Here is an 8,364-nt window from a genome sequence, read left to right as displayed (position 1 = left end):
ATTTAAAGTCGATTTTTTGCAGATTATTCCGGTTAGAAACAGACCCCATGGCTACGGTTTGTAACAGACTGAGTAACGATGGATCGACGGTTACTTTCAAGTGGAATTGGTCTCGTGTCCCTACCGGAAGAACGCAAGTGGAGCTGGATAATTTATGTAATCTTTTGAGCTTGGTAACAGTGAATCCTTCGGAACGTGACTCGCGGAAATGGTCTTTGAGTAGCAGCGGTAAATTCACAACAAGCTTACTAAATGGAATGCTAAAGGAGAAGATAATTCGAGGGGGCAGTAATCGTATCAAAACATTAAGAAACACTTTTGCTCCAAAAAAAAACCGAAGTAATCGTGTGGAGTGTTAGGAATTATGGACCCAAACAAGACCGGTGATTTAAACCAATCACCAAACCCACAACGACAAACGATAAAATAAAGCATAACGATAAATAAACGACACGAGATTTAACGTGGTTATATCCCAACTCCAAAACACGAAGAAAGGTTTACTCCACGGGCGCAAACCAGAGATTTTTTTTTATTATTTTTGTGCACACTGTTATGGGTTACATATGATCATATTTACAGGCAAAAACAAAATAAGAAAACAACTTAGGGAACAAGCAAGAACATTCTGGAACTTTCCTTTTTCGCTTCTTGACCTTGTTGCCTAAGAAAATACTTTCCTTGTTTAATTCTTCTTTGCACTCAACAATCTCCCACTCGAAGGAGACATTAAACAACCTTCGCCAACCCGTCAACAATGTTTATTCCAAAACCCACAATAACTCTAGACTAGCCGATTACCAACTTCTTTTGATACCGCCGGATGAGACACCCGAATCACGCCGCACTTCACTCGTTATCCTACGAGCAAGTGAAGTCTTTCGACACCAAAAACCACCGCTGAGCTATAATCCAATCTCTTAGTTACTAGCTTGGGCCATCTTGGTTTCTATTGCCACCATCTTCTAACACGAAGATCATCTTCTTACACTAGAAGACCAATCGAAGTATGCGACACTTCAAATATAGGATTCTTCATGAGACAACCATGGCTCACACGTCGATCTAGACACGTCCAATCCCGAACACACATGTCAACGACCACCCTCGTACAGGATTTCCCGCCCATCAATGTTTTCCTTTACCAACAAAAAAGAAACTCCAACAGACGCCTTTGTAGACTCTTCTTCAAGATACCCCGGTGAGAACGTCACCACCACCTTGAATTCTACTAACTTTTCTAACTTTTCGCTTCCTCGTTGGTACACTGACTTCCTCATAGCTATGAATTTCACAAACCCATCTTCTCATCCCAAGCACGCTCCCACTGTACGAGTAAGAAACAAATTGCGGCTACTCGAGAAGAAACTTAGTTCGTACCACCAGTCAGTCGCAAATTTCTTTGCCATCGGAGAGTAAAACAATTACTCGAAGCCCTAGTGTTACCCGGAATCATCACACTAATCTTGAGAACTTTGGAGAACAAAGTCGCATAATTATCTCTACCACTCTACTAGTTGACTAATTCCCACTAGCTCGATAACTTCCGTCGATTACTAAACTCAACCGAGTTCCCGACATCCTCAACGATCCTAGAAAGCTCAAGTTTCATCATATTCCAATCATCTTGGAATATCCGACCATACACTTGGTCACACCGTTTCATAACCACGCAAGCAACAAACTTCCCCGATAACTCCCACTGTCAACTTCGACTCGATGCATCTTGTTCGTTATCCAACTGCTGTAACCCGAGATAAAAACAACCTCTTGAGCTCCCATAACAAACCCACATCTCAGAAAATCACAGGTCGTATCGCTCGAAGTTTCACGAGACAAAAAACCGTCTCGCACTCGCGTCATCAAACCCGAAAAAGTTCAAACCTGAAACTGCCCAAATTTGAAAAATCATAAATGAAAATCCAACGGTCCGATCAACCTCGAATATTTACCACAACTAGATCTATGTGTGTAGCATCACCAGTCCAAAAATCCAGTCGATCCAACGGTAGACGAAGCCACAATTAATTTTCTCGCACAGATGCGCAAACAAACCCCAAAAGAGTTATTCCTGGCGGCTGTAATTTTCGAAAAAATATAACTCAAAATTGAGCTGTCCGATCGCTACGAATTTTGGATATGTTTTAGACCTACATGTCTACCACCTACAGAAAAAGTTTCACGACGATCCGACGGTTAACGAACCCTCTATGAATTTTCGACCACAACTCTGCAATTAAACCCCAAACCGAGTTACTGCAACTTCGTAAAATTTTATCTCCCAATCCAACCATCTGATCACTTCCAAATGAGTCGACAACCTACGGTTAAAAAATCACGGAGATCCAACCGTTAACGAAACCGGTAAGAATTTTCTACCACAGCTGCGCCAGATTTCCGAATGGTGAAAAAATCTCTCTTCAACAACTTAACCTATCGATCCGACCACCGACTCCGTTACCACCGCGAACCACCACGATAACCTATTATAATCATAGACCAATTTTAATAGATTATCTCATGAGTACATAGACATACTCTCGAGTTCTTCGCGATCTTCTAACAAAATCCTTTGATCTCGATACATGTTGTACAAACCCGTCGTTCGTTCACCATGCTTTCAAATTGCCATCGCTCCCACTCGAAACCATGAGCTCTTGATACCACTTGTTAGGAATTATGGACCCAAACAAGACCGGTGATTTAAACCAATCACCAAACCCACAACGACAAACGATAAAATAAAGCATAACGATAAATAAACGACACGAGATTTAACGTGGTTATATCCCAACTCCAAAACACGAAGAAGGGTTTACTCCACGGGCGCAAACCAGAGATTTTTTCTTATTATTTTTGTGCACACTGTTATGAGTTACATATGATCATATTTATAGGCAAAAACAAAATAAGGAAACAACTTAGGGAACAAGCAAGAACATTCTGGAACTTTCCTTTTTCGCTTCTTGACCTTGTTGCCTAAGAAAATACTTTCCTTGTTTAATTCTTCTTTGCACTCAACATGGAGGGCAAACAAAAAATGATTACCCGTCTTGACCGAACTTGACAAGCGTGACATCGATCTTCGTACGGTCCGATGTCCCGTTTGTGATGACGAAGTTGAGACGGTTGATCACGCCCTCTTTTATTGCAAAAGCTAGGTTGAAATTTGGTCCAAGGTGTATGAATGGTGGGGGTTAAGTGTTCCAACGCAATTCGGGGCAAGTATAGCATTCGGTGAAGACACAAGTGTAACGGTCTCAAGTCTAGGTGGAAAGATTTGGCAAGCGGTTAGATGGACGTGTGGATATCTCTTATGGAAAAACCGGAACAAAATAGTGTTCAAAAAAAGTGGTTGGACGCCTCCGGTAGCTCTTTGTGAAATCCAAATTGTAAGCTTCGAGTGGATCGCGAAGAGATGCAAGTCGAAGACATTATATTGGCACGATTGGCTTCATAATCCTAGTATTTACATGTTAGGGTGAGTCTCGTGGATAACTTTGGGATGCTACCATATCATCCTCTTAGTTAGTTCTTGGTGTTAATAACATGTTATTCATATGTCGAGTGTTTGTGTATGGTGTTGCCACTACAACTGCACACTTGTTTTTTCGTTGATTCATAAATAATTATAATGCTTTACCTTTCAAAGAAAAAAAAAATAAATAAATAAATACGACACATTAATTTAAATTTCTTAAAAAAAAGTACAATAATTTATGGGGATTGATAATTCCACCACCAGTTTTACTTGTTTCACTTGAATTGTCTAAATTGCCCTTAATGAAAGGTTTGCACAAATCATTTAAAACTTTTGTTACTCCGTATAATTTATCAAAGGGTATTTAGGGAAAAAAACATGAAATTATGGTGAAACAAGTAAAAATCACGGTGAAAATATTATCTCCCTAAAAATTAAAATTTGCATAGTTAAAAATTCTAAAAATTAAAAATACATAATTTCAATACTCCTAAAACTGCTATTCTTCATCGGATATTTCGATGCAAAATTTAAAATTACAATGATACCACGTACGCTTTCAACTTATTGAACCTTTTTGTGTCTCTCTATTCTCAATGTTACAGATTACAGATATTCACTGTTAGGACATTAAATCCGGTTAAAGCGGTTCACATCATTTCATGTTCTTGTAAATTCTCAACCACTTACTTTTTAGTCTTTGTTATCTCGGCCTTATACTTGGTCATACTATCCATAAACTCTTCCACTTTCGAGAAGCTAGTACCACGGAAAGAATCCGTTGCGTCCGAAAATTGTGACGTTCGAGCCACTTTTTTTTTTTTTTTGCTTGGTCTCGTCCGGGTGGTCTCTCAAACGGGTCACCTCCAAACAACTCGTCCATGTGGTCTCTCTCTCTCATCGCCGTCTGCACCAACCATTGGCGGATCATACCATTTTGGTTTATTCTTTAAGACTAACCAGCAATACGTCAACTTAAACGATTTCCCATACACAGGTGCGGAATACAGACCAACCCAAAAGGGGTGAGTGCCACACCTAGGTTAGGCCTTAGAACTAGCAATTTTTCATGATTTGGGCTTTTGATTTTCAATTAATTTTGTATCATCCCCTGGTTGGCCCGATAGACAAAACAAATACATAGCCCATTAAGGCATTAACCTAAAACACAAGTGGCTAAATCTTAATTTCTCAAATCTAAAATCCAAACAACCGACTTGACACTTGTTTCCCAAAATTCATCAGATGAAATCGACTACAAGCGACTACAATTTATCATATGAGGTATTTTTTTCCCTAATTTCATACAATTGACTTGCAGTACTATGTTTCAATTTATGTGTATTGTATTTATGTGATTGTGTTTGTTCTATTCTAATATTCTAATAAACTGATATCATAATATCTTACTGTTGTTTATTTTACATTTGTTGTCGATTGAATCAAGTTGTTTGTTTCATAGCTTTTTAATAATATTTAAATTGAGAGTTGTGTAGCGTATGATATATTCAAGAATGAGTTTGGACTCTGAAGTCTATGAATAACAAAATTTATGTTAATGATTTCACACTTATGGTTATTGTATGATGTTCAACGAAGTCTTCAATAAAGTATTAAAGAGCTCCAAGTTAATACTGGTTATATATAGTGACTAACTACAAACTGAGTTTGAAACTAGGAAATTATTTGAGGTTTTATAATTTTGATATTTACAGTATTAGTATCATGAAGAACACAAAAAATATTACTTTTTTTTTTCCTAAGAGAAGACTGATGAACCAACTAAAGATGTATCACTGTCTCACTAAAGATGTATGTTGGAAGCTTTGACGAGCCCAACACACCACTATAGAGGATCTAGACTATACTAGACTCACTACACCAACACTTTGACGTTGGTTAGCCTTTAATTTTATAAATCCTTAGTGCACAATGTACTTGGGCGACAGTGTCGACCATATATCTTTAGGCGGTATAACCGACCATGTATTACTTAGGCGGCAGAGCCGACCATATAAGAAGAACAACACAAGTGCACTAAGAACTTAAACACAAACTAAGGCTTAACCGGGAAACTTAACAAATAACACTTTTATTAATACAAAGAAACAATTACAATATTATGAACTCAACTCACACTCTTACTTCTTCACAACTTCTACTTCTAACTCTTCTTCACTTCTTACTTCTTCTCTACTTCACACTTCACTTACTCACACCTTTCACCAATGAACTACTCATCACCCATATTTATACTACCCCGTGGAATATTCTAGAAACTAGATATTTCCATGGATAAATATCTAGATATTTTCTACACATACAAATATCTAGATTTTTCCTATCAAATACAAATTTCTAGATTTTTCCTACCATATTCTAAATTCTAGATATTTTCTTATACATATTAATATCTAGATATTTTACATATATACATCTACTAATACCAAATTTGCATTGTATTTTAACACTCCCCTTCAATGCAAATTTTCTTCCAACGATGTCTTGCAGACCATTCCAAGTGCTTCTCTGAATTTTGTAAACTTCGGTTTACTTAGGCTCTTGGTGAATATATCTGCAACCTGTTCATCTGTCTTTGTTGGCATCATCTTGATCTCCCCTTTGAGGACCTTCTCGCTAACATAGTGATAGTGCACTTCTATATGTTTTGTTCTTGCATGGAAGACTGGATTCTCTGCTAATCGAATAGCTGATAGATTATCGCAAAGAAGATTTACCTGATAATCTGTTGATTGATGAAGATCTTCCATTAATTGTTTCAACCATGTAATTTCTTGTGTTGCTGATGATGCCGATCGATATTCTACTTCGGTGCTTGATAAGGATACGGTTGGTTGTCTCTTGCTGCACCATGATATTACTCCCGATCCAAGACTAAACATGTATCCAGTTGTTGATCGTCGTGTATCATAGTCTCCAGCGTAATCAGCGTCACAATATCCAGTCACGTGACATTCTTTTGTTTTCTTGTACAAAATTCCAAAGTTAATAGTGCCTTTAACATACCTTAAGATGCGTCGTACAACATCAAGGTGAGGCTTCTTCGGATTGCTCATGTATATAAGATATGTCTGGCCGGCTTAGTGTGAGATAAATAAGACTTCCGACCATCTTTCGATACATGGTAACATCTTGAAGACTTTTTCCTTCATCTGCTCGTAGTTTTGTATTCGGATCCATCGGAATTAAGATAGGTTTGCAATTAAGCATTCCGTACTTTTGTAAAAGATCTCGCGCATATTTCTGTTGTCCCAGAAATAATCCTTCTCTTTTCTGCTCTATTTCGAGTCCAAGAAAATGTTTGAGTTCTCCAAGCTCCTTCATATGAAATATGATAGAAAGATTCTCCCTTGTTCTTTGAATCTCCTCATAATGATCTCCTGTGATAATTAAGTCATCCACATATACGAGCACTATGGCTAGTTTTCCTTGATCTTGTTTCACAAATAAACTAGAATCTGAAGGAGCAACTGTGAAACCACTTTGTACTAAGAACTCGCCAATCTTCCCGTACCAAGCTCTTGGAGCTTGCTTCAAGCCGTATAGTGCTTTCTTTAATTTGCAGACATGGTCAAGATGGGACTTGTTCTCAAAGCCTCTTGGTTGCTCCATATAAATTTCTTTATCAAGTTCTCCATGTAAGAAAGCGTTCTTGACATCCATCTGCCACAGCTTCCAAGATTTGCTAGCGGCTAAAGCTAGTAGAGCACGAATTGTTGTGATCTTCGCCACTGGACTAAACGTTTCTTCATAATCCAGCCCATATTGTTGAGAAAAACCTCTAGCAACAAGTCGAGCTTTATACCTTTCAATGGAGCCATCTGATCGAGTCTTCACCTTGTAAACCCATTTACAAGATATTGGTTTTACATCTTTTGGCTTTGGAACTAAACTCCATGTCTGGTTTTCTTTTAGTGCATTAATTTCTTCTTCCATCGCTTTCTGCCATTCTTGACTTTGTGCTGCTTCTTCATAAGTGGAAGGTTCAATAGGTATTGATTCATCCACATGAGCAGCATTGGCATACCTCGGATTAGGTTGCCTCGGCCTTGTTGATCTCCGTAATTCTTGCACATGCTCCTCGGCATCCATTTGGCTTGGACGAACCTCTTCGGATGCAGATTGATGTACACCAGTTTTCCATGGACTCTTTTCCTTATAGTACGACTCTTCTCCTTCTTTAGTTGGATATACTATTTGCTCTTTACGTTCTTCTATTTCTTCTGGAACTTCTTCTAATCCATGAGATTCTGGAAGCTCTATCTTTTGAGGTGACCACCATGAAGAAGCTTCATCAAATACCACATTTCTTGAAGTATGACATTTTCCAGTATTTGGATCACAACATCTCCATCCTTTTCTTGATTCATCATAACCGACAAAAATGCATCGAATTGCCTTCTTATCAAATTTGCTTCGGAGATGATCTTGCACGAAGACGTAGCATACACATCCAAAAACCTTGAGATGGTTGACGGTTGGCTTGATCTTCCATAATCTTTCATATGGTGAAATATATCCCAACTTCGTTTGTGAGAGTCTGTTAATCACGTATGAAGCCGTCCTCATACATTCGGCCCAAAATCTTCCTGGTACATTCTTACCATGAAGCATACTTCGACAGGTTTCAGCAAGATGACGATTCTTACGTTCTGCCACTCCATTCTGTTGTGGAGTATTAGGGCAAGTTAATTGCCTTCTGATCTTGTGCTTCTCAAGATAGATATTGAACTCGGTTGATAAATATTCTCCTCCATTATCTGTGCGTAAGCATCGAATCTTAGTATTGAGCTCACTTTCTACCTTGTTCTTGAACTCTTTAAACTTCAGAAAAGTCTCCGACTTCTCCTTCATGAAGTAAA

The sequence above is a fragment of the Rutidosis leptorrhynchoides genome, chromosome 11 (genome assembly GCF_046630445.1).
Source record: "Rutidosis leptorrhynchoides isolate AG116_Rl617_1_P2 chromosome 11, CSIRO_AGI_Rlap_v1, whole genome shotgun sequence".
Lineage (NCBI taxonomy): Eukaryota > Viridiplantae > Streptophyta > Magnoliopsida > Asterales > Asteraceae > Rutidosis > Rutidosis leptorrhynchoides.
Note: the sequence above shows the minus strand (reverse complement) of the source record.